Source organism: Vipera berus (genome assembly GCF_964194415.1).
Source record: "Vipera berus genome assembly, chromosome: 3".
Lineage (NCBI taxonomy): Eukaryota > Metazoa > Chordata > Lepidosauria > Squamata > Viperidae > Vipera > Vipera berus.
In genome coordinates, this window is record NC_138204.1 from 123,655,920 (window position 1) to 123,683,404 (window position 27,485).

The following is a 27,485-nucleotide window of genomic DNA, read 5'->3' on the forward strand; positions in this document are numbered from 1 at the left end:
CATGAAGGGCAACTGCACCATTTATGATGAAAAATAGGCCTGCTTGGGGAAAAAACTGTTAATAATTGAAACTTTTATAACAGGGCAGTACAATCGGGGCTACATTTATAATCCTCCAAATGCAGAGAATTTTATTCACTAAAGCTGAACATGGAGTTAATTTTCCAAAGTGTTTAAAATTAAGCAGCTCCAAAATTGCAAGCTGACCCTTTGGGCAATCAGGTTTCATCATTTGAATTATACTCACTGCCAAACAAATAAGGAATCAAGATGGAATTCCCAGTTATTTATAATGTATGTGCTCTTTTCTATATGGCATCAGAACGCACCAGGCTAAAACACACACACACAACTCTATAATATGTATAGTGCATGGCTATATAGAATTCTTCATAGACTTTGAAAACTTGTGAAACCTCTGACCTGCATAGGTCAAGCTTCTTCCCCCTTGTCTGTACTGGCACTACTTTGTTCTCTGCGAATTCACCCTCTCTTCCTTCTCCAGTATGAATAACAAAGTCCTTCTCACAACTTTCTCTTTTTTATGCACCTCGGTTGCCTACAAAGGTGAAGGACTCTTTTATCCTTTCTTCCACCACTGTGAGAAGACTGCCAGAACCCTCCTTAGGTGCTTAACTTTTGCATCTAATGACAGCTGAAGCATATTCAGGAAGAATATTAACATTCTCCATCCCTGCTTGGAATGTGATGGAATGGATAGAGAGCCATTTGCCTGTCTTTAGTGTGAGTAACTCATGTGGTCTGGATGTGAGTGGAATACTCTTACGCTGCTCACTAGAAAATGATTAAAACCTATTGATCTGTGTCTTGTAAGAGTAGCTCATTAGTCATTACGATATTCTAGACCTTGTTTTTAACCCTTGTTCCTTTCAAAGTATGGTTGGTAATAAAAAAATAATAATGCAACCTGATATGTTCAACTCTAATTATAGTTAGACAGAACTAATAGCAATAGCAATTGCACTTAGATTTATACACCGCTCCATAGTGCTTTACAGCACTCTCTGAGAGGTTTACAAATGTCAGCATATTGCCCCCAACAATCTGGGTGTTCATTTTACTGACCTCAGAAGAATGGAAGGCTGAGTCAACCTTGAGCAAGTCAGGATCAAATTCCTGGCTATGAGCAGAGTAAGCCTTCAGTTCTGCATTCTATCCACCAGGTCACTAAGTTAAAGAACTAATTGTAATTATTTGACTTACTGTGCAAACCCAGTAAATTTTGTCCCTAGGAAGGAAGATTGGCTGACTATTTCTGGAAGGGTTCATGGACTTTGTATGAAGTAAAAATTAAAAATTATGCAGGTGGAGTTTTTCCGATCATTTCATGCCAAAACAGACAAATCATCAGAAACAGAATGCCTGTTTTACTGTGAAGTTATTAAAGACATCAGAAAAGAGAGATTGATGGTTCTACATACCCAGAGAGGCAAATATCAGTATGATTTCCACTGTCTGGGAAATTTTATACGTTCCTCACAATACAGACATTGATTTTTCTCATTATTTTTTTATTTTAGATGTTGTAGCAGAACAGCTGTGTCTGTAGAGTAGAAGGCTGAAGGTCTATAGAATAGAATAGAACAGAATAGAATAGAATACTTTATTGTCACTTTGAATGTACATTAATTGGCATAAATTAAAATGAAATTTCATTGCATACAACTTTCAAAGGGTCACCACCTCCAATATATACTGCATAAATATGACAAAAATAAATAAATAAATACAGAATTATGCATATACCCACATATATTACATGACACAGAGAAACAACACAGTCTAGTTTGGATTATGTATACATGTGCATGGCGAGAAAAATGAATCTTGCAAGTTTACCGGATGGATGGCATAGGGAACAAAGCTATTACAGAATCAGGTAGTTCTGCTAGAAATACTCTGAAACCTCCTCCCAGAGGGGATCAACAGAAACAGGCCGTAAAGTTGGTGTGTGGAGTCTCTAACAATGCTTTGAGCTCTAAGCACATAGCACTTATAAGCAGCATCCTGAATAACAGGAAGTGAGCTTCCTATGATCTTCTCGGCTGTCCTTACCAGTCTCTTTATGGACCTTCTATCTGAGGCAGTGCTGCCACCAAACCAGACAGTGATGCAGTTTGTTAAAATGCTCTCAATTGTGCCTCCGTAAGAAGTGGCCAGGACAGAAGGAGAGAGATGTGCTCTTCTCATCTGACGCAGGAAATGCAGACGCTAGTTTGCACACTTCACTAAGGGTGACATGTAGAGAGACCAATTCAGATTGTTAATTATCTGCACCCTCAAATATTTAATAGTCAGTATTGATACTGAGTGGAGTATGACTGTGCTGGCTCTTTGTAAAATCTACAAGGATGTCATCTACAATGATCTCCTTTGTTTTTATCAACATTTAGAACCAGGTTACTTTTATTTCACCAGTCCACCAGAGCCTTCACCTCTTCTCTATAAGCATCTTCATTGTCATCCCGGACAAGACCCACCACTGCTGTGTTGTCTGCATATTTCACAATATGATTGTAGCATTTTTGGCACAGCAGTTGTGGGTGACCAGTAGCTGGCTCAAGACACAACCTGTAGGGAACCTGTACTCAAGAAGATGGAATTGGAAACTTTCTTTCCAACTCGCACTGACTGGGGCCTATCAATAAGAAAATCAAGTATTCAATTACATAAAGGAGTATTAAAACCTAATCGGCCCAGTTTGTTCACCAGATGCTGAGGAATGATTGTGTTGAATGCCAAACTAAAATCAACCAACAGCATTTGCACATGAGTATTCTTCCCCTCCAGGTGTGCCAAGCTAAGATGAAGCTCACAGGAAAGTGCACCTTTTACAGAGCGGTTCTTCCAATAGGCAAACTTTAATGAGTCAAATGTAGGGAGAAGGCATGAAACCATATATAGTCCTTTACCAATCTCAAACATCCTTTCCTAAAAGCTCTCTCTATGTTTATCCATTGTCCCAGCATTCTGCTTCAGGTTAGTTTCTGCTACCATATCTAATAATAATAATAATAATAATAATAATAATAATAATAATAATAATAATAATAATAATAATAATAATAATAATAATAATAATAATAATAATAATAATAATAAAGTTGGAAGGGACCTTGGAGGTCATCTAGTCCAACCCCCTGCTGAGGCAGGAAACCCTATACCATTTCAGGCAAATGGCTGTCCAGTCTCTTCTTAAAAACCTCCAGTGTTGGAGCATTCACCACCTCTGGAGGCAAGTTGTTCCACTAGTTAATTGTTCTAACTGTCAGGAAGTTTCTCCTTAGTTCTAGGTTGCTTCTCTCCTTGACTAGTTTCCATCCGTTGCTTCTTGTCCTGCTTTCAGGTGCTTTGGAGAATAGCTTGACTCCCTCTTCTTTGTGGTAGCCCCTGAGATATTGGAACACTGCTATCATGTCACCCCTCACCCTTCTCTTCATTAAACTACACATGCCCAATTCCAGCAACCGTTCCCTATATGTTTTAGCCTCCAGCCCCCTAATCATCTTTGTTGCTCTTCTCTGTACCCTTTCTAGAGTCTCGACATCTTTTTTACATCGTGGTGACCAAAACTGGATGCAGTATTCCAGGTGTGGCCTTACCAAAGCATTGTAAAGTGGTATTAGTACTTCACTTGATCTTGATTCTATCCCTCTGTTAATGCAGCCTAGCACTGTGTTGGCTTTTTTTGCAGCTGCAGCACACTGCTGGCTCATATTGAAGTGATTGTCTACTAAGACTCCGAGATCCCTCTCACAGTTACTACTATTGAGCAAGGTACCACCTATACTATACCTGTGCATTTGATTTTTCCTGCCTAAATGTAGAACCTTACTTTTTTCACCATTGAATTTCATTTTGTTAGATAGTGCCCAGTGTTCAAGTCTGTCCAGATCCTTCTGTATCTTAAGCCCATCTTCTGGAGTATTGGCTATTCCTGTCAGCTTGGTGTCTTGTAAGGGGTGCCTCATTTGGCATCAGTGCTTCCTGTGTTGTCTTTCAGGTGATTAAAAGGCCAGCAAGTGAAAAAACTGCAAATAATGTCAATAATGCTCCTTTACAGAAACAGAATGTAGATTGTAGACTAGAGCAAGGTTTCCCAAACTCTGAGCTCTATCTCCCCCTTGAGGAGGTGCAGAAAGAGTCCAGGGTAGGTGTGAAGTACCTTTAGTTTCACGTTGTTACAATAAATCCACCTGTTCCTAGGTTTCACTGTATTGTTTCCTTTGTTGTTCATTTATGTTCATTTTAGTATATGGAGTTTTAGGGAAGATTAACATTATACTAAAAAAACCAAGTGTGATGCAAAAGCTTTAGGAACCCTTGCTCTAGAGGTTCTAACCCATCTTTTCCAACCGCCCCAGATATAAATAAAATCAACTTTATTAAAAAAAAGAAAAATAAATAATATAAAGCCATTTTTAATTTTATTTAAAATGCAAAAGTAATGTAATGCTCCAAGAAGACCACATGATGGTGCTGGCCTGATACAGAGAAAATTCTGCCCTAAAGTCTCCATAAACAAGATGGAAAGTTTCAAGTCAAGATTCTGGAGCACAGTCTGAAGTAGGAATTCCGGTTCAGCTTTAAGCATAGAGAAATTAGAACATTAGATTTGTGCATCATAAAATTACATTAAGCATTTAACAGACTTCTCACATGGTGAGAATTCATGGTGAAGTAGTCTCCCCTGAAGGAGCAGAGGCAGCATTGTGGCAGGGATTGGCAACCAGATGGTGGATTCTGGCTGGCCCAATATTTCTGGATAAAGGAAATATCATAAGATCACCCATTTGCACTGAGATCCTCATGAATAAACTTTTAAGAATTGAGGCTTTTGAAGTCAGCTCATGAGCTGAGCAGCCAGCAGTTGAGAGATTTCTATTGAGCTCACAGTCATAATGCAGGCTACATGGACACACGGTTTGCACAGCCTCATTTCTTAAACACTTTCAGATGTAATTAATTTACATCTAAAGAGATATTTTTCTGAATAGCAGGTTAAGAAAACTCCTCTTGATGAGTCAACATTCTTTCTGAATTACAAAGGGGGAGAAGGGTTTAAAGATTTTAAAAACTTATAGTAAAAAGCTAAACAAGGAGCAGATATCAGAAAGTTCAAAACAAAATAAAGGGGATAGTTATTCCGAAAAAATAATTTTTGATGAAAATGATTTTGAACAAATTTTAATTAAAATAAACAAACCTCACTTCCGTGGGAATGTGTTTTTTTTGTTTACTATTGAAGAACGCAACAATTGGTGGATTTTACAAAACAAAAAACTGAAAGAGAAGGAATATTGTTTAAGATTTAGAACACTTCCAGAGGATTCTAGGGAAGATGTTAGAGAAAAGGTTATTAAAGCTTTAGCAGATTTCTTGGATTACAAGAGGGAGATACTGTATTAATGGATATTAATGGATAACATTATCAAGGATTACAGAAGAGCACACTATAAATGTACCTATAACAATAAGGGAAGCTTCTGAAGCTATAAAAAACATTAAACCAGGAAAGGACCAAGTGGATTATCAGGTTCTCAAGATAAATGTTTTGAGAATGAACTTTTACAACCTTTACAAAACATGGTGAACTCTTATCTTACAGGGAAGACAGAGAATTGGAAAGAGGCCAATATGACACTAATACCTAAAGAGATACAAGATTTCACTTTAAAAAGAAACTATATCATTATTAATTAATTGCAAGTTTTTCACAACAATTTTGCTGGTAGACTGAAAATACTTTTGCAATAATTTATTCATGAGGATCAATGTGAGTTTTTACCTAAATGATAAAGGATAACATTAGAAATGTGTTGAACCTTTTTTGGAACATTTGGAGCAACATAATGAAAAACAAGCCACGTTGATTTTCTTAGATGTAGAAAAAGCCTCTGACAAATTAGAAAAAGCCTCTGACAAATTGAACTTGGCTTTTATGTTCCAAGGTCTTGAAAGATTTTTGAACGAAAGTGCTTTTCCTGCTGTGGGCTCCACTATTTGGAACAACTTGCTGCTAGAGGTAAGGTCTGCCCTCATCTATCTGGCTCTGCTGGTTGGTCTGGAGTCTATCTTGTAAATGAGACGTAAGAGGTGTGCACAAATAGCTAACTTATTGTCAGACACTAGAATTTTGTCAAGGGGAATATAAAATAAAATCAAGAGAAGAACTGGTGGCAAATGTAGTTGTTAATGGTTTTCTTGGCTAGAGTTATTAAAAAACGTTTAAAGTAGACAAAAGAATTATGGTTTGAACATTGTAAGAATGAGTTTTAAATATAATTGTGTACAAATTATGAATATATAATTGCTAAAAGCATAAACGTTTATTGAAATTTGAAACATAACATGAACAAATGAAAGTAAATATCATAAAGTGGATTAAAAATTGGTTATAATATGCAGATGGAACAATGGGAAAATATGTGGATGAAAAGATCAAAATCAACTAGACTATATAAAGGAACTTCAAATTTATGTTGGAAATATAAACGAGAAGGGACATTTTATCATGTTTGAACATGTAAAAAGCAGAAAATTTTGGATTCAAATATGCCCACTAATTCAGAGGATTTTAAAAATTAATATATAATGAGACCAGAAGTTTTTCTGGGGGGGAATTAATGGACAAACAAATGGGAAAAAATCATGGGGCTGTGTTTTTGTATATGAAAATAGCGGTGAGATTATTTTATGCACAAAGATAGAAAGATTTGGCATCACCCACAATGGAAGAATGGTTGGTGAAGATGAGAAACTCGCAGAGATGGCTAAATTGATTTTTTTTAAAAATCAGTGATAAGTCAATGTACACGTTTATTGCTGATTGGAAATTCCTTATGGGCTTTTTGCATAAAACGGAAATAAATGAACTTGTGATTTATGGTTTGATGACTAAACAGGATAGATTGTAGAAAGAAGAGGGGTTTGATGGGGTTTGAATTATATGCAACTAATCAGGAAAAGCCATAATAGATATGCAAACAGGTCCATTATGCAAAACAGGTCAATTGATGAGTTAAGCTGTTCCCACAAGATGACCAACTAGGTAGAATTACTTTAACATTGTGCAAGACTGAATCTATCTTAAATTATATCTCCAGTATTAAATGATTAGGTCAAATAAGTTATTCTTACCTTCCATTAATCCAGTTAGGGATCTTGTGGAAAGAGGCCTTTTGTGAAACTTCGACTTCATGTTTGGTTTCAAATTCACTTTTCAAGAAATAAATATAAAAATCATGAAACTTTAGAATCCTTTATGTAATGTTCCAGGACAAGTTATTGAGGGGACTATATCTGTGAAAGCCTTTTATGTACTTGTTACAGAACCTCGGTTGGGTGCCATGTGGCAGACTGATAGTTTACTAACAATTATTTGAACGCTGATTCAGTCAGAGGCTGAAAAGCAATTATTCTACAGTTTTGTTACTCCATTTTACCATCATACCAGCATACTGTGAACAGTTCAAGTTGGTTTATACGATAAATTGCTGAGGTTCAAAACTGGGGCTCTTCTGAACTTTTTAACCTTCTATAAAAGGAAAGAATTCTAAGCGCAATGGATAAAATTCAATTAACTGAGATGACAGAAAATAATCTACTGAGCAAACACATCAGGCAATTGGAAGCTTTCATAAAGGAAATAACCTATTTCTTTCCTTGTTATCTAATGATACAGGAGTTTATTTCTCTTGCAGCAGTTAGAAAGCTACATAACATTTCCTAAATGCTTTGGCAAGTAATTATCATAGACCAATTCATTCAGTTCCATGTTTGAGTCAAATTATTAATAAATAATTGTATTCTGAGGCACATATACATATGTGTTTTATGGATACCTATGTATTACTTCATCTGGTTAATGCTTATGTTCTATGTACATGGTAATATGAAGAACTGGAAACTGATAGAAATTTCTATTTTGAGCCATTGATAGAGAATACTGAGACCAAATTTGTGTCATCTGTCCAAACCTTTTGCATTTTCTTCTAAAACAGAAAAATTCAGGAAAGTTTTCATAATGACATAATAGAGAGTTAAGACAGAATTGAGAAGGAGGAAGGTAGATAAGTACATCTCCAAGGAATGCTATCCAAGTGTATGATTCTCTATATGCCTACATTTTCACAGTGTTTTTCTCAATACGTATATTGTACGCTTTCCTCTAATGCATACTGCTTAAAATAAAATCCTATTCAATGTACTCACATAAAAGATGGTGAATTAATGGGGAAGTATAAGATTTTTGGTACCAAATTATTTGTATTTGCTTTTTTAGACCTTGACCTGAATTACAGCAGCAATGCTTTATGGTGTGGATACTGTGCAAATTTGCTACATCAACATGCAGTCAGACTCCTCCTTGCATTGTATAATTGCTTTGATTGATGTCGCAATCAGGTTTGTTAAAGGAAATTCCAAACCGTGTAATTGTGAGCCTGGTCCTGAATTGGTTTCAGCTCATTAATGAAAACATTACCCATAATTATTATGCCTAAAAAGCATTTTATATGCACAGTGACACACTTCAGGGTGTGCGACCATTGTGTCATAGACACACTTCTCAGATACTGGTAGCACTTGAACTTTCACCTGGCTCTCACCATTTCATCTCAGGCATGCTTCTGTGGCATTATGGGCTTATACTCTCTGCCGATGTCTGAAGTAGTCCCATAGGCTGTGCCATTGCTTATGGCCAAGGTGAATGAGAGGTGCTTTGTTGCTATGTATTTGTAAGAGAGCGGCATATCAGTTTCTTAAAGATTCTGACTAAAAGAGATGCTTGGGTGACCTGTATTCATCGTATGAGCATTTTTAAAAAGATAGCATAAATCCATAAACCACCTAGAATTTAGCTTGTGGTGAAGGTTGCGAGGGGCCAAATAAGATTGTGAGAATTGCTGTGAACATTGCCCTCTCCAACAAAATGAAATTTAATGTGGAGAAAAGCAAGGTTTAACATCTGGGCAGGTTAAAACCAAAGATGCAAGTACAGATTAGGCGAAACCTGGTTCAAAAACAGTAACTGTGAGAAAGATCTTGGAGTCCTAGTGGACGATCACTTAAACATGAGTCAGCAATGTGCAGCAGCAGCCAAAAAAGCTAATACAATCCTTGGTTGTATAAACAGAGGCATAGAATCAAAATCACGTGAAGTATTAGTACCGCTTTAGAAAGCCTTAGTAAGACCATAGCTGGAATACTGCATCCAGTTTTGGTCACCACATTACAAAAAAGATGTTGAGACTTCAAAAAAAGTGCAAAGAAGAGCATCTAAAACAGACATGTCAAACTTGCAACGTCACGTGATGTTGTGCGACGTATTGGGACTGTTTTGCCATTGCTGGCAATGGGGTGGGCGTGGCTCTCGTGTGACGACTCTGACCCACGGGCCGGCAGTTTGACACTCCTGATCTAAAATGATTAAAAGCCTGGAGACTAAAACATATGAAGAACGGTTGCAGGATTTAGGTTTGGCTAGTCTAGAGAAAAGAAGGACTAGGGGGGGACATGATACCAGATATTTGAGGGGCTGCCACAAAGAGGAGGGGGTCAACTTATTTTCCAAAGCACCAGAAGGCAAGACAAGCAACAATGGATGGAAACTAATCAAGGAGAGAAGGAACCTGGAATTAAGGAGACACTTCCTAACAGGACAAATAACCAGTGGAACAGCTTGCCTTCAGACGTTGTGGGTGCTTCATCACTGGAGGTACACATGGGGGTACCTGGAGATTTTTAAGAAGAGACTGGACGGTCTCTTGTCTGAAATGGTATAGGATCTCCTGCTTGAGCAGGGTGCTAAACTAGAAGACCTCCAAGGTGCCTTCCAGCTCTACTCTATTCTGAATGTCCTCAGCCCAGGAATTTCAAGTAATAGTATCTGCTTCACAATCTCCCATACCATTCAGGTGAGAAACTTCCTCACAGAAAATATCCTCTTCCACCACTCTATTTCCATCTGATTTTCAGGTTTATTGAATTGTAGGAATCTCCTTTCTGAAAGTTATTTGTTGCGTTCTGCTGGCATGCAGGAGCTATAACTAGATCTGGATGAATGTGTCGGCATAATTTCATCTTGAAAGCTAGGCTTTCCTTTCCCCTTTCAGTCATTTCTGATGTTATCTCCTTTCTTATGTCCACTATGTTACTATGAGACATGGGCAGAATCAGGCACCAGGCATGAGGAATAAATTGGGAGTGCCTTCCCTTGAACAGTCTTCCTCTGTTCAATCATGTCTGATTCTTGGAAACGGCTTGGACAAGTCCCTGCAGTTTTCTTGGCAGGGCTTTTCAGAAATGGTTTGCTATTGCTTCCTTCCTAGGGCTGAGAGAAAGTGACTGGCCCAAAGTCATCTAGCTAGCTTTTTGCCTAAGAAGGGACTAGAACTCCAGGTCTCCCTGGTTTTAGCCTAATGCCTTAGCCACATCACAAAACTGGCCCTCCTTGGTCGGTATACTAATCTGTTAACCCAGATCTTATCTAATACTATAAATAGTTTATTTTCACACTTTTTTAAAACGTAAGTTTACTTGGCATCCTTGACATCATTTAGAATGTCCTTTTAACACATTAGGTGCAAATGAAAAGAAATCTATGCATGGTGTACGGGAAACAAATGGAAAATTTGAATTCCTGATGGGGAAAGCATATATAACATTGTGGGTATTATGGAAGCCTGGTGGGATCTACCTTGTGATCAGAATGTATATTTTGTTTTTAAAAAAACAAACAAACCCTGACCCAATAATAAGAGAAGGTAAGGTAAAGGTTCCCCCGCACATGCATGCTAGTCGTTTCCGACTCTAGGGGCTGGTGCTCATCTCCGTTTCAAAGCTGAAGAGCCAGCGCTTGTCCGAGGACGTCTCCGTGCTCATGTGGCCGGCATGACTAGACGCCAAAGGCGCACAGAATGCTGTTACCTTCCCACCGTAATGGTCCCTATTTTTCTACTTGCATTTTTACATGCTTTTGAACTGCTAGGTTGGCAGAAGCTGGGACGAGTAACAGGCACTCACTCTGCTATGCGGCACTCGGGATTCGACCCGCCAAACTGCCGATCTTCTGATCGACAAGCTCAGCGTCCTAACCCACTGAGCCACCGCATCTTTAAGAGAAGGTAGGAAACATTAAATGCAAATTATTACTACTATATGGAGATTAATGACACTAAGAGTAAAAAATCTTGCTAAAAGCATCCAGGGAAAATTAACTGGGGGCGGGGTGGAAAGACATTGCTGTAGGAGTGTGATATTGGCCACCCAACCAAACAGAAGATATCGATGAAAGCTTCACAAATCGGATGAACATGATGCCCTAGCCTAGAACCTCATTACTATGGTAATGGGAGATTTCAATTCCCCGTATCAACTGGGGATCAAAGCAAGGGGGAGAGCCAACAAGTCCTTCATGTGCCTTGCAGACAACATTATCATCCGAAAGGTGGAGGGAGAACTAGGAAATCAGCTGTACTGAATTTAACATTAAGAGAGAGGAAATGGTTAAAGATATTGTAGGAAGTTTGGAAGAAAGTGACCATCTGATTCTAAAATTCATTATTTTGGGGGCAGGGAGAACTGGAAGTAATCTGATTAGTGTTCTAGACTGTGAAAGAGCTGACTTCAGTAAGCTAAAGAAGAAGAAAAAAGTAACAATTCCATGACTGTAAATTCTTAATAAAAAACAACAGTCCTGAGGGTTGGGAAATTCTGAAAGATGAGAAAATTATGGCCAATTAATTACAGACAATACCAAAGAGACAGAAAAATGAAATATACCTGATAAAATCAGTGTGGCTGTATAAAAGGCTTTCCAATAAACTAGGAAACAAAAAGGACATTAAAAATGAAAAGAATGGAATATAAGAAAAGCACAATATTCATATTTACCCATAGAAGAGTTCATTGCTTTAGTTTTGTTGTACGCTCTCAGAATTACTTGCTTATGAGATGGGCAGCTATATAAATTAAACAAATAAATAAATAGAGAGCTTAGAATTTAAAATCAGGATGGAATTTAGAGGAAAAATACAAAAGGGAGCGTTCTTCCACCCACATTATTGATACTTGATTATTCATTCAAGAGGGATAAATGGAAACAGATTTGAAGATGTTTAAATGACTATTGTAATAAACTGGATGTCAGGAAAACCTATTACTGTGGAAGTCCCTGACCTTTTGGGCACCAGGGACCTGTTCTGTGGAGAAAGGTTTTTCTGTGGACCGGAGAGTGCGTGGTTTTGTGTGCTGTCTGCATCCCATGGATGGGGCTTTGCTTGTTTGTGCGATCCGGTTACTGGCATGCTGCAGCCTGGTACCGGTCCATGGACTGGGGGTTGGGGACCCCTATATTACTAGATATAGGGAATATTTGGAGTCAACAGTATATGATCTCTGTAGTGAACACTTTATCACATAGCAAACCCTTGCTATTCTAAATGGTTTAAATGAAAATGAAATTATAATTTTATATATAGCAACCTAATCTAACCTAACCTAAATCCCTGTGGAATACCATCCCCCCTGAGATCAGATCTGGTTAACCTTTTGTAAGTCTCTGGCTGGCCAAATGCCTGGGGGAAGAGTCAGGTCTTCAGAGACTGTTAGGTGAACTCTGTTGGTAGTGTACCTTTTTGTTTTGTTTTGGGGATACTGTTTAACCAGAAGGTCATGGGCTTATATTTTTATGGTGGTTTTCATCTTTGTACACCAATCAGAATCACTGCTGTGAGATCATCAGCTCTGTCAATTGTTTAAATAAAATAAATTCCATTTTTGTACTACCTATCATGCTATGCATCTCCAGGAGGTGATATAGAATATTAAATATAACAGAGGAATATGCTATGTAAACAAATTATATATCTTACATCTGTGGAGAAATGGATTTGTCCCAGATTCTTGGTTTTCCTGGACTTATTTATAAGCTTTTGTGATGGTCAATTGTTGTACACCTTTGCTCTTTCAGCTCCATCCTGGGTTGTTGTAGTTTTTCCTCCATGGAGGCACTACAATAATGGAAGACAAATAATGCTTGTACTTCAGGAGGCCAATCCACTCCTGGAAAATCTGGGGTGCTTTATGTACAAGTATGCCAGGAAGATGGATTTGTTATTTGTCTAGGTCTAAAAAGCACACTTGGGATGTGTTTGTGTCATTATGCATGACTTTGGTTAGCAGTGTTCAGAAAACAGTAGACAATTTTCTCCTCTTTTTCCTAAGCATACAGGTCCTGAATTGTGATCCATACATTTTCTTTTTTATTCCCCAGAAGTTGGACCGTACTTCCGAGAGCAAACACGATCCAGAATAACAGTATTTAAATTGTTATGATGTCCTTCATCATTATTTTCTTCATGCAGAATTCAAGATTTTTTTAAAGCAATTAGGGATCTCTTTGCTTTAGTATTAGAACCAGGAAGGAGATATCTCTCAGTGATATTAATTAAAACAAACTAACACCTACACTTATACCTACATCTACATAAACACTTACACTTACACATACCCACATTCAGTAAATAAAAAGTGTAAGAGATGTTTGGTTCCTTTAAAATATTTATTTTGTTTGTATCAAAATATATGTAGAGTACGGTAATACATATAGGAGCCTTGGTGGAGCAGTGGGCTAATGCCTCCTTAAGTAACACCAGCTGCCTGCAATTAGTGCAGGTTCGCATCCCACCAGGCTCAAGGTTGACTCAGCCTTCCATCCTTCCGAGGTAGGTAAAATGAGGACCCAGATTGTTGGGGGCAATAAGCTGACTTTGTAATAATGCCGCTTGGGGGGGGGGGGCGAAAGCCCTAATAAGCAGGCATATACATAGAATGAAGGCTATTGCTAAGCACATTGGTTTGTGCTTAAATTGTAAGCCGCCCTGAGTCTTCGGAGAAGGGCGGGATATAAATGGGATTAAAATAATAATAAAAAAATTACTAAAATCTCCCTATAACTGCAATAATGTGGCTAAATTTGTAATTGATGTGGCTTGTTCATATTTATTTTAATTTTTTCTGGTAATTAGATAAATTAATCAGAGAATTTGACAACAGAGTCCCCTAATCTCTCTTTGTCTTGGAAAATGGGAGACATTGAACAAGGTACCCCTTTCAACACCTGTTTCAAAAAGACACCTTTCCACCACTTGTCTTATTGTACCTCCCTTTCTCATTTCTGCAAAACTGAAGCCACAAGGGTAGGACCCATCATCAACGGAGAAATTAAGGCAAAGAGAAATCATGCTTGCTGCAAGACTGGAGAAGCTATCCAACCAAGCAGTATCTCACAGCAAGGAATTTCTTGCAGGAGTATCACACCTCTTGTCATCTCAGAGCATGGTTTTGATTCTCTGAGTGGTAAGTAGCAATCTTGAGCTGCTGGCTCCTGTAAAGCAGAAGTGTTTCAAGATGACCCCCTCTAGCATCAGCTCTGAATTATTTCTGTCATGCAGATGGTAGGACATAGACTCTCCTGGCTCCTTTAAGGTATTTATATATACACTGAGCTACACATTCTTCAGATCTTTGAATTTGTTTTTAAATGCTTATTTGTATTGAGCTCAATGCATATAATATTATTAAAACTTAAATATAAAGATATTCAACTTTTTAACCCCTGTAAAAATGTTCAAGCAGTGTCTAAAAGGGCATTCATGAATAGATCCTACAAGGAATCAGCATTTTTATTCGGGATGACTTCCCTGTATCAATAAAGTGTGTTCTGGGTACAGAGTACAGTTATTATTCATAAATCCAGGACAGCCTTGAAGCATCCTGTTTTCCCCTAGTCTCCTTCAACCCATCTGCCAGCTAGGGGCATGCTTAGACAATGGAAAAACATTTTTATATTTGTGAAGACTCTCATGCCACTAAATAAAACATTTTCATTTTCAGCAATTTTTCTGCAGGATTAATTCCAGATTTTAACAAACATTTACTACTTTGAAGCAGTGTTTTAAAGCAATACATTGTGTTATGTTTTTCATATGGAAATATTTTTTAAAAATCATACAAGTGAGTTTTTAAAAAATAAAATAACTATTTTTAAACCAGTGAAGTTGAAACAATGCAAGGAACAATGCTGAATTTCAATTTAAGCCCTTTCAGGACTGCAATAGTTTTGATTGAAACATCTGACTGGTCTGCACTCATTCACTGCCAAATAGTATAGCAACATACCGCAAGGAAGTGAAATTGAAGTTTGGTTAACATTTGGCAAAACCTACTTGATAAATAATGAAAGATCCAAGTTTTGGGGTCGGGTATCATCAGTATGCTGATGATACCCAGCTTTTCATCTCCACCCCAAACCATCCCAGTGATGCCCTCAATGTGATGTCCCGTTGCCTGGAGGCGGTTCGGGTCTGGATGGGGAGGAACAGGCTTTGGCTCAATCCCGACAAGACTGAGTGGTTGTACGTGCCGGCATCTCGGGAAATTCAGGTTATTCCATCTTTAACCATGGGGGGGTGAGGTATTACCCCCTGTAGATAGGGCTCGCAACTTGGGTGTCTTCCTGGATTCACAGCTCTCCTTGGAAGATCATATAGGAGCTGTGACTAGGGGGGCCTTTGCCCAGGTTCGCCTGGTGCGCCAGTTGCGACCCTATCTGGACCGGGATGCCTTGCATACAGTCACTCATGTGCTCGTGACCTCTCATTTAGACTACTGCAATGCTCTGTACATGGGGCTGCCCTTGAGGACCACTCGGAGGCTTCAACTGGTGCAGAATGCGGCCATGCGAGTTGTGTTGGGGGTCTCCCGATACTCCCGTGTAACACCTCTACTCCGCGAGCTGCATTGGCTTCCAGTTGCCCTCCGGGTGAGATTCAAGGTGCTGGTGATGACCTATAAAGCCCTAAATGGCATGGGTCCGGATTACTTACGGGAGCACCTGCTGCCGGCGTCAACTTCCCTTCGTCCAGTGCGCTCCCACAGAGAGGGCCTCCTCAGGGTGCCGTCGGTCAGAGAGTGTCGGCTGGAGACCCCCAGGGGGCGGGCGTTCTCTGTGGGTGCGCCAGACCTTTGGAATCATTTACCGGTTGAGCTCCGGATGGCTCCTGACCTTCGCTCCTTCCGCCGTGACCTGAAAACTCACCTATTTGAACAAGCCGGCCTGGTCTGATGGGTTTGGGGTATTTTAATTGTAATTTTTAATTAACTTTTATTGCAATTGGACTTTTTTATTTAATTCTTATCTTAACTTTTGTATATTGTATTTTTATTGCATTTTATTGCCCTGTACACCGCCCTGAGTCCTTCGGGAGAAGGGCGGTATAGAAATTAAATTAATAAATAAATAATAAAAGGAGGAGCAGCAGGCAACCACAGGCCAATTAACTGCTTACCAACAAATTTAAAGTTGTTAACTGGTATGGGGGCTGATGGAATCCAACAGCATCTGGTTGAAAATAAGCTCTTTCCATTTGTGTAGAAAGGAAACCAGCCAAACAGTAGAGATATGAAAGATCAGCTCCTAACTGATAAGGTGATTTTGGAAAACTGTACAAGAAGGAAGAACATCTTGAATGTATTAGCTTGAATTGATTACAAGAAGGCATTTGACTTCCTGCCACATGACTGGATAACCAAGTGTCATGGCCCCCTCAGAGGCTGGTTCGGAGGAGGAGGAGGAAGAGTTGGCGTTGGGACCATCCAACAGGGAAGGCACGTTAAGGGCTGAGGACGATGTTGTCCCGGGCCCATCCGGCACTGGAGGAGGCAGTTGACCAGACGGAGAGCTGCCTGCCTGCACAGACACAGGACAGGATCGGTTACTGACTGGCAATGGTGCTGATAGACAGCCAATCTCCTCTGATGAAGAACAGCTGCCTGTTCCACTTGATCCAAGGGCAGGGAGAGTGGAGTGTAGGCATGCCCAGAGAAGGGCTGCAAGGCTACTTGGGAGGAGGGCAGCCCACCCCTCTTCACAAGGAACACCTGGAGGGAAGTAACTTAAGGAGAAGCCATGGGGAGTTAGTCTTTGCCAGGAACATTGTCACACCACATTGTCCCCATTTGCAACGTCAATAAGAAGGTATGAAGAATACCTTAGCGCTGACTATTATCAGAGTATCGTGATTATTGGGATCTAAAATTAATTGTGATATGTCTGCTATAAGAAACGGGTTTTTCTTCCATTTTAGTTATTTCCCAAACTGCACTCTGTGCACCCTTTTCTGCAGAATTTCATAGGAGCCCTGGGAACTGAGCCAGGTCTTCTCTATGTATATACAGTTCCTTTCTTTCAATTGTATAGCCCTGCTCTTAGCTACTAATAAAGACTGTTCATGCTTAATGGGATGCAGAGAAGCCCTGAGGATGAATAAGCCTGATCTGAGCCTCATTCCCTATCAGCTGGTATCCAAGCAGGGGCATGTGTCCTTTGCTCCGCAGACTATATTCCCCCCTAGAATTCCTAATCTCTCAGGGAAGAAATGCTGGGAGAGAGCTTTTTTTAAAATATACATATCCTCTCTTCTGCTTTCTGCAACCCCCCCCCAAAAAAAAGGAACATGTAAGTTGTTTCAAAATGTGGCCCTGGCCACTACTCTGTATCCTGGACATCCTGGCTTAAGGAACTAAGAATGAAATAAAGGATATTTTTTTGGGGGGGGGGAATTCATTCAGGATGGCAGAAGAGGCAATAGAGAGATGCTACTCGAAAGCAACTCCACTTCATGATCAGTTCAAATATCAATATGGAATCTACAGCAAGCGCTGAGACTGTGACAAAATATTGGAATGACCTGATTTACGATTAATCTTTTGAAATGTTCATTAGAGGAATACAAATGTAAAATCTTCCATATATGAGACCTGTGTATCTTTTTAACGAAGCCCACGCCAATTACCACTGATATCAGTGAAATACAAGTTCTGAGCATATCTACATTTTGTAAGCAGTAAAACTAAATAGGCAGAAGTGCACTCAAAAGGGCCTAATAAACTATCTTGTTTACTAGTGTTGGTATAAATGCTAAATAATAAAACTATGGTTTTTTTCCCATTTGTTCACAGCCTGCTAAAAGTGTGTTGTATGAATTGCCAGTGGCAGTTCCATGCCAATCACACTGTATACGCTCACATATGTATCACAAAGCTGAGCATCTGTCTTCAGAGGGGTCCTTGGTCCTCTCTGAACTTGATGGTTTTCTTGTAAACATTTAATTACCAAACTAAGTTACCTCTCCAAGATCACTGCAGATGGAGACTGTAGCCAAGAAATTAAAAGACGCTTGCTCCTCGGGAGGAAAGCCATGACAAATCTAGACAGCACACTAAAAAGCAGAGACATCACCCTGTCAACAAAAGTGTGAATAGTCAAGGCTATGGTCTTGCCAGTTGCAATGTATGGCAGTGAAAGTTGGACCATAAGAAAGGCCAAGTGCCAAAGAATTGAGGCCTTTGAGCTATGGTGCTGGAGTAGACTCCTGCAAGTCCCTTGGACTGCAAGGCGATCAAACCGGTCAGTCCTGGAGGAGATCAACCCTGACTGCTCTTTAGAAGGCCAGATCTTGAAGCTAAAACTCAAACACTTTGGCCACCTAATGAGAAGGAAGGACTCACTGGAGAAGAGCCTAATGCTGGGAAAGATTGAGGGCAATAGAAGAAGGGGACAACAGAGAATGAGGTGGCTGGATGGAGTCACTGAAGCAGTAGGCGTGAGCTTAAATGGACTCCAGAAGATGGTAGAGGACAGGAAGGCCTGGAAGAAAGTTGTCCATAGGGTCGCGATGGGTCGGACACGACTTCGCAGCTAAGAACAACAACAAAAAAGTTACCTCATCAGTGCTCCCAAGGACCCACAGTTCAACACTGAGCTACAGATATTCTCTTCTATAGATAACATTTCCTAAAAATCTGGTCACTAACATTTGGTAACAAACTATTGATAAAGAAAGGTGAGATTCTGTGTGGGTTTCACTGAGGAAAAATATTTGAAAAATGTGAAGAATTACATTATTATAGAGCTAATCATAGGACAAGCTAGGAGGTCGAAACATCAATGGCAAATCAACAGAATCCATTCCGAAACAGTCAGGAAATTACAGCTATGTCCATTTGGATAATGTTAATTGGATGACAATACATTCCAAAGAGCTCCTGAGCAAAAGGTGGCTTGCTCTTGTTCTGTAACCTGAATTATTTCTTCACTTGAAGTTCCAGAGTCATTAAGATCAAGACAGTTTGTGCACCAAATCTGCACATGAAAGTGTTGGAAGGGGATAGTCTCAGCAAATGGCAGCTTCTCCCCACTATAGATTTATAAAATAAGTTTATATGGTTTCTTGAGTAGAATTAAAACATTCCTCTTTGAACTGACAATTCAGTTATTTGGGGTGCAGATAGGCACTGATGATGTTTTAATTCTTATTAAAGAAAATAGAAGAGAAATTGAAGTTGCCCAGTGAAAAACAATTGTTATTCTAGCTCTCATGTTTAGTGTAGTTGGAACACTGAACTTTCCACAGTGAAAATCCTAAAGCGTAACAATAATGTACAAAAGGAGAAACGACAATCTCACAAGAATAGTTAGTTGGCATCAAAAACAGGGCTCCCAGGCCCTTTACTGGTGACCACTAAAGTGTAAATGGGAGTAAAATATTAGATTACTTTGCATTAGAATGCCAAATGACATTTAGTAGAAATAAAATAGGTTATATGTAGAACAAAATAAAGATTGAGGGCAATAGAAGAAGGGGACAACAGAGAATGAGGTGGCTGGATGGAGTCACTGAAGCAGTAGGCGTGAGCTTAAATGGACTCCAGAAGATGGTAGAGGACAGGAAGGCCTGGAGGAACGTTGTCCATTGGGTCGCGATGGGTCGGACACCACTTCGCAACTAACAACAAGAAGAACAAAAGCCCTGTAATAGGTGTCTGATTAAAATGAAAGAATGTCATTGTAATTTAGCTGGTTTAAGGTGTGCCATATTATATGCTACAAATAGTTGCAGTACTGCAGTTGATATCCCCCTCCTGCCCCCATTGAGCTTTGCTGGATGAACTTAGTGGATGGAAGAAGAGGTGATGAGAAAAGCAATGGCCTTTGTTGACATTACCAATTTCTCATCCATTTATGCAGTTTTGTAGAATATTTATCACCTTCAATATATTCCACACATTCCACCAACTCTATTGCAAAGGTTAAATCTGCCCAAGTAAATTATAGCTATTGCTTAATTCATATTTTATCCCCCATCATCATCATCCCTTTTTAAATGGATGTTGTTTTGTGTTATCACTTTGGGTATATTCAACCTCTTAATTTCTTTGAAGCCAACACAGAAGAAGAAATCTGAGTGAATTGTGTACTCTTTGTTAGCTTTTTTTTGGTCTGTGAATAAAAGAAAGGCAAGCATTCCATTATGCTGTTAATTTTCTTTCTGGTGTATTGTTACTATAACTTATTTTGTTCCTGCTGTATGAGTTATCCAATTGTGTATGATAATTTTTAAATATGATACTCCGAAAACACTTTATAGCTTGTGCATCTTTTGATTATGAATGAGTGCTATGTGACACATGCAGGAGTGTTTATTATTTATACAAAATATATAAGCAGGAAGAATTCTCATAAATCACTAGCTGATATTATCCTAGAGGCTTCTGACAGCTATTTCTTCTATATAGAAAAGCAGAATACATAATGAAAGGAACAGAAAAAGATTTCAGAAACTGGGTTTGTGCTATATAGTATTTAAAGTCTGACTCCAAATACATTCATTTTCTACCACATGAGGAAGGCTATTCCACCTGTATTGGTTAGCTTTGTATTTTGCTATCTGAGACTCACTAATAATCTGACTCATCCCCCTGATATTTGAGGGGGAGCTTGGTAAATACCTGCCCTGTGCCTCCAGAAGTGAGAAGCTGATCCTCTGAACCCAACCAGAATGGAGAGGACCCTTGGCTTCAAAGCTTAACAATATCGATTACAGAAGAGGCTTGTTTAGGTTGCTGTAGTCAATAGTTCTGCCATAGCATTTACTAAACCATTTAATTATCTACATTTACCTTTTAAAGAAGAAATCATTGCTACCAATTTTTTTTTAGGTGAGTAGTGCTTTTAACCACTGGCTAAAGTGCACCCAGTGTTAATTAGCATATTTATGATTAAGTAGATTTAGCATGCAGTAATCATTCTCTAATTCAGTAAGAACTATCTCCAGTGAATAGTGGACATTAATGACAGTTGCAAGAGCTTAGATATTACATAATCACTAATTACATTCTGCACAATTAGTGCTGACTCCTCCATGTGCATCGCTAATGGTTGATTCGTGTCATCAGCTTATTCTGCCTGTAAAGAAATATAAACAGTCTGCATAATTCTCTGGTTATAGTAGCCTAGAGAAGGACATTATTAATGAACTTTGGGGACCATGAAGAGGTTTTTATGTCAGGACAAAAGCAAAAAGGCTCTCTTCAGTCTCAGACAAATTTTTCCTTGATATACATGTTGTTCATTATAAACCTCAAAGCCCCACCAATTTATGGACTTTTTCCCCCGATTCAGACACTGAATACATTTGGCCTCCATTGAAATTTTTCAATATGCATGTAGCAAAAAGAAAAGAGAAACCTGACTGTCTAAACAGTATATAGCTATCAAAAAGTAAACATGATGCAAAACTCAATTGCAAAAATTTGCTTTAGAAAAAACAAACAGTATCATCTTCAATAGTGATTAGAAGTAATGTGAAATTGTTCCAAAGAAAATATTCACTTTTGTTTAAACATTCTTAATAGCAAAAAGATAACACATTTTAGCGTAGTCCTAAACTGCTCTAGTATGAAACCCTGTCCAGTTCTATGGTGTTTACTATATAGCAGGTGAGTGCACCTTAATGTGAGAAGTGCTTTATCATTTTAATGCAAGATGCTGCTTTTGAATAAGCGCATTTCCCTACACAGTAATATTGGATGGTACCCTTGCTCCATTTGCCTAGAATGATCACAGAGGGTGAAAAGCCAATCTCCTAAGACAATAAGCTCACTCCAAAAGAGCCAAGAGAAAAATGTGCCTCTTATGTATAGAATGAATATCTCTCCTGCAACTGTGTTACATCTAATAACATAAAACACCAGACGAAATTGCGTATCTGAATAATATGCATTATTTCAAACACAGGACTTGAGAAACAGACGTAAGCCAGAGATAGCAAACTCATATTCATGTGAATAATCCTTGTTATTTTCTGATGTGGAAGTTAAAATATCCTCAGACCTTGTTGAAATAAGTAAAGGATGCAGCTTAATATTGCCGTAATATTTATACCTTACAAAAAAAGAGTACTAGATTTTGGGAGAAATTCTACATCTAAATTTGACAAATAAAAATAAAATAATAAAATGTAAGAGTATCTAAAGGAATTACTACTATTAAAGTAATCTGAATATGGTATTGCAGTGTGAGATCTATTTTTAAGCAATTCCCATACCATCTGATACTTAAACCTTGTTCATTTTTGGTAGCAATACAGCCAAGACAAATATAATATTTAATTATAATATTGTGCTGCCATTCTTTTCTACACATGCTGTCAATGACTGAAAATTTTTCAGAAAACAGAGGCAGATCCCAAGTAACTTCATAGTTCAGATCTGCAGCATTTGTTGATTATTTCCTGTAAAAATTGTGCTTTAAAGATTGTATTGAGGAAGAAATATTCTTGGAAATAAACAGTTTTGATTCAACAGGGAACAAGCTGTTTTAGATCAGTGCTTTCTGTTAAAAGGAAGACCCTAGTCCTATTTGGAACATTTAGATCAGACATGTCAAACACAAGGCCCGGGGGCCAGATCCGGCCCGTGAAGTGGTTTCATGCGGCCCGCGAAGCCATCGTGGAAACAGTGAGGGAAGGGCCCCCACTGCCTTGGCCCTGGCCTAGAGACCCTCCTTCTGCCAGAGACCCTCAGATCTGTCCCACTCCTGCCCAGGCCCCCATAGGCACCCTTGATGCCAATGATGTAGAGCTGGCCACGCCCACCCAGCAGGCCATACGCACTCTAGCCACGCCCACCCAGAAGGCCACGCCCACCCTGGCCATACCCACCCGGCCCCCTGAGGGCAACCGCAATGCTGATGCGGCCCTCAATGAAATTGAGTTTGACACCCCTGATTTAGATTTATGGTAAACAGTGAAGACAATGCTATTTAAATAAGCAAACAGAAAAACAGAAATCCTAATTACAGGTGAGATTAGTGCATCCTTTTTTTCTTTCTTTGATACTGAGATGAACACCACCCTGATTCATGGCAACAGATTTTAGAAACAAGAGCTTCTGTACATTAAAAAAAAAGAACTTTGTTTTAGCAAAAGTATAAAAATTACAGGACAGCATCCTTTGAGTATCCAGAATCTGTTGTAATGGGTTTGTTCTAATTATTGTAATTGCATACTTAAAAAAGCAAGTTATTAAAAAAAGTTATTTCTATTAGTAATACACACAAAGACACACACACACACACACTTTCTACAATCATAGACTTTTTTTAAACAAATGAAAAATACATGTGCTACCAACTAAATATACATCTCCATGTTTTCATATTTAAGAACATGTACAGTTATGCTTTTTGATAAATAAGATAATGACTATAGTTGCATTTGTGCAAACCTTCAACCCCTTCATTTTAAAAATAACTCTGTAAACTAAAACTTGTATTAGAAAAAAAAATCAAATATTATTTATTTTATCATCTGAATTAATTTCTATATACCATGCAAAATAAGAAGTAAGCTAATCAAGAATATTTTACTGAGTATTCTTCAGTAAAAATATCTGAATAATAAAAAGATAAGAGTAAATGGATCTCCAGTCCAATGAAATCTGTCTATCTTTGTCATTGTTTTCATTGTTTAATGAAGAGAAGGATGAGGGATGACATGATAGCAGTGTTCCAATATCTCAGGGGTTGCCAGAAAGAAGAGGGAGTCAAGCAATTTTCCAAAGCACCTGAAGGCAGGACAAGAAGCAATGGATGGAAACTAATGAAGGAGAGAAGCAACTTAGAGGAGAAACTTCCTGACAGTTAGACCAATTAATCAGTGGAACAACTTGTCTCCAGAAGTTGTGAATGCTCCAACACTGGAAGTTTTTAAGAAGAAACTGGATGGCCATTTGACTGAAATGGTGTAGGGTTTCCTGCCTGAGCAGGGGGTTGGACTAGAAGACTTTTAAGGTATAATAACAACAACAACAACAATCTTCCAAAGTTGCTTGTATAAGATCATAATTCTACTTAACACAAATCTGTGGATATAGAGTCAGTAATTGCACTTAAGGTGTGTCCATTAATGCCAGATTTCTCAACCATAGTATTCAAGTTGCTACTTTATTATCACTTTTATACTTCAGTGCACCAGTTTTCACTGAGGAATCTATTTTTACAAACTAGCTGTCTGGTAGTAAATGTGGAGAAGCAGGGACTTATATGACAAGCATATTATGGCCAGCTGACTGGCAATGAATGGATGGAGATCACCTGATGGACCACAGTTTGAGACTCACTAATAAAGAGAAAATATGTGGTATTCATGAGGATAAGGTACAAACAACAATACGCTCTGATACATATTTACCGTGATGTAACAAAGCATGGAATGCTTTGAGGGCAAAGATAATCAGAAAGATCATATTTAAGTAGCATTTAGCAAATAACTTGGAAAGTCATTCACCCAAACAATAGTTTAACAGCAATAACGTGGCCTTCACACATTCTTATATTTATTTAAAGCATGTATTCATGTAATTGATTTATAGAGGAGTTAAGCTGGATTCAAACAACTGTAGAACTACCAAAATGAGCTGCCCTAAGTGCATTTTGTTTAATTGGTTAAACAGCCTTTGATTCTTATCATGTTATGCAAAAATAAGTTGTATTAATTTCACTATGCTATTTAAAATGTCAGTTAATATCCTACAGTAATCCAAAATATTCATCCTAATATTCCACATATCTTAAAACAGAATACATGAATTTCTTCTTTATTTTAGGCTAGACAAAGAAAAGCAAGAGGTTTTGATAAACCAGTGAATTTGTGGCTGAAGGGGAGTTTAAACTTAGAACTCTCTAGCTAAAATCTAGCAACGCTGACATTTTATGTATTGGGCTTATACGTTGCTCCAATTACAAATGATATTGTGTGGCATATAAGCTATATCTGTAGATGTGCATACCTGACATCCATAAATCAGGTTTAAAAACAGAACAAGATTACAATAATAATAACCAGATAATGCATGCACACTGGAAGTTAGTTGGTGTAATGGTTAAGAAAGACCAAAATTCTAGTTCTCTCCTAGGCACAGAAGCTCCTTCTCTCAGCTCTAGATTAGAAAGTCAAAAAAACATTTATCTATGAAGATGCACAACATCAGCATTTTGTCATCTTCATCATCTTCTATGTCAATCAATTACATTTTAAAAAACTCCAGTGCTAAAGGAAACATCGTTAAAACATCTAAAAATAACAAGCCATTCAGATTTCCAGAGTAATGGTGCGACTTCCTATCATCCATTTTTTATTAACCACTAAAAAAGCAAAGACACCCTTGAGAAATTGAAGTAATTCCTTGGTATCAAAGTATAAATGGTTTGTCATTGCTTTCTTCCAGCTGGGTGGCCAATACTCTCTTTCCCTGAACATAGTTAGATAAGTTTTAATGATTTCAAATGCATCTGCTTCCTGGGAAATTTCCTTATTTTAATTACACCAATAAATTTCAAATGTAAATAAGTCTGCATGTACATTAAAACTGCTTTGGGAAATGGGGATAGTGAGACATGATACCTATAAGACACAATAGTGACCTATGTAACATGCAGTTCTAAGAGCTGTGGTAGTGCAGTCATTAGAATGCAGTATTGCATGCTAACTCTGCCCATTGCCAGGAGTTTGATCCTGACTGGCTCAAAGTTGACAGGGCTTTCCATCCTTCTGAGGTAGGTAAAATGAGGACCCAAATTGTTGGGGGCAATATGCTGATTCTGTAAACCGCTTAGAGAGGGTTGTAAAGTACTATGAAGCAGTGTATAAGTCTAAGTGCTATTGCTATGAGCATCAGTGGAACAAATATCCTAAGTCAGATGTAGGATACTATACCTAGGATACTTTGATATCCCATAAAGTTTCAAAACAGACATATGAGAATAAATATATAAAAAAATAAGTGTGCATCCAGTAAACTTTCATCTGTGGCAAGCAATATGTTTGGAACAAATCTCAAATGCTTACTGTAGAATGGTTTAGCCGATTCTCCACAGAAAATAGGAACATCTATATAGTTCTTCAAAATGTAATACTTTTATCCTGCATAATGAGGGAAATAAATCTACCAGCATATAGGTCAGAAATACAATTAGATTTTGACTAGGAACATAGTTGAGAAAATTTGTGATGAACTCAGGCTCACAATTCATTCTTATATATGCTTGCTTAAAAGAAAGTCTATCTGAGTGCAGTGGATTTTTCTCCTAGATAAATGGATATAAAAGTGCAGCTCACATTAGTTGATGTGTTCTTAAAAATATAGGACAATTGATTATTATATAAATCCTGATGATTTCAATGGGAACAGTCTGATGAAATGTACTTGGATCTAAATTACATCTGTTAGGATCATTTCATATGGTAAACTCTCTTGAATGCAATAATTATAGGTTATAAACATTTCTACATTCCATTCAGTATGATTGCCCCTTTAAAGAATCATCCTTTAAAGACTGAAACCCATATATAAACTCTATTCCGATCTGAGAGAGGGAAATTACAAATGCCACATCAACTTAAACACATTTAAAAATGCATTGTTAACAATATGCGCATAATTCTACATTGCATCACTACCAATATATTTATAATTCTCAAATGACATATATGTAAGGACAACACTATACCCTATATTTCCCACATAATTAAAATGAATTTCTATGTTATTAAGCTTTTGGTATATCTGAACAATATATACAGATATAGACTTGATTCAGCTTCCAATGCAATTATAAATATTATTTTACTGGCTCTGCTAGGAGTCAAGCTTGATGTACAGTCTAGTTAAATGTTGCCTTTTGGCCAAGCAGCTATAGGCCTAATTTACCATGTAATCACTAATTTTATGCCAGTTAGATTCTATAGAGATCCATGAAGTCAGCCTATTGTAAAACAGGAATTACACAATGAAGCCACTGGATTCATGTGTCAGTTATATTATCTGGAGCTGGCTGTTAACAGGGTACAATCATACAATTTCCTCTGTCAAGGGAGGACTCACACTACTCTAACGGCTGCCAAAAACAAGGGGGGAAAACCCTGCCAGCTAATTGGCAATTATTCAAGTAGATAAATGCTTTCATACTAGTGAGTTCCTAGAGAAGAAGAAATAAATCCACTTGTGAATAGTAGTTACTTTGGAAGAAGAATTTCTAAATCTCTAACATAAATTGGGCT